At 55.4% G+C, this 1122-nt stretch overlaps 1 non-coding gene across 1 annotated transcript; it reads left to right on the top strand.

Annotated features, from left to right (window-relative positions):
- The first annotated feature begins 274 nt into the window (after positions 1-274).
- LOC112548684 lies at positions 275-461 on the top strand. Its single transcript, XR_003092315.1, has one exon. It is a non-coding gene; the product is annotated as a U2 spliceosomal RNA (small nuclear RNA).
- The last annotated feature ends 661 nt before the right edge of the window (positions 462-1122 follow it).

The following is a 1122-nucleotide window of genomic DNA, read 5'->3' as shown; positions in this document are numbered from 1 at the left end:
AACCCTGCAATGAGACTCTATATATGGACTGAGGAAACTGTCTTCAGCCTACTCTCCACCATTACAGACCGTTGTACAGATTTGTGTGCATCTCTCCTCTGTCTTGGCGTTGCAACCCCCCTGCCTCCCCTGTCCCTACCCCCTGGCTTAGTTGGATAACATCATATTTTTTGAAACCTAGTTGAATTCCCCTCCTCATCCCCCATCCCTCTTTTGTTAGTCCCTCCCTCAGGCAGTCTATATTTCCCTACTGGCTTTGTCATCTTTTGGGTTCATAACTCTTAACATCCACTAATAAAATTCAAATCTATTCTTATCAGTTTAATTGCTGATAACATCCTTGATGGGATCACTGATGCATTAAAAGCATTCTTGGCACAGGGAGAGGGCCTCCAGGTTTGCTTCAACCACTCCACATATCAGCCTAGTATTGCAGTGCTGCTGAGCCAGATGCCTGCTCCCCTGCTAGGGGAACAACTCCCCACTCAGATCCAAGAGCAGCACAGGCCTGGGCCCCGAGTCACTACTCCTGGGTGACCGCTGTGGGGGCAGGCCCTATGCAAAGTGGGGCCAGCCAGTGCACAGGGAAGCTGGCAGGGGCTCAGTCCAATGCATGGGTGCACACCCACCTCCCTGCCAGTCTGACAGATGGCAGGCTGGGGCAGCCCCTGTTGCCAACAGGCAAAGTGGCCTCCCTCCCCGCCCCCCAGCCTCTCCAGGAAAGCCGCCTAAGACAAGACGCTGCCTTCATCGAGCATTAGAAAAACCACCAGCACCAACCAAAGCAAGGGGAGCAAGAGGGGGAAAGCCAATAGCCAACCCCAAGAGTGAGCAGGCATGTGACTGGCAGGAATGAAGGAACAGACAGCACCTCACTGGCTGCCTGCCTGCCAGGAGGCCTCCCCCCAGAAATGCAACTGTGCCCTACAATGCCCCACCCCACCACACACCTGCAATGCCACCCACAGGGCGACTGACTGACTGTGGCTTTCCTGCAGGGGAACCAGGCACTGTGGGACTGCCACCCAACCATAGCCCCATCCAGAGAGCCTTCAGCCCCTGCCATGGCCAGGCCTCATCTTGGTGGGCCAGGGCCCATCTTACCCTCAGCCCTGGTCCTCT

The sequence above is a fragment of the Alligator sinensis genome, unplaced genomic scaffold, assembly GCF_000455745.1.
Source record: "Alligator sinensis unplaced genomic scaffold, ASM45574v1 scaffold443_1, whole genome shotgun sequence".
NCBI lineage: Eukaryota > Metazoa > Chordata > Crocodylia > Alligatoridae > Alligator > Alligator sinensis.
Note: the sequence above shows the minus strand (reverse complement) of the source record. Positions and strands in the feature narration are given on the sequence as shown.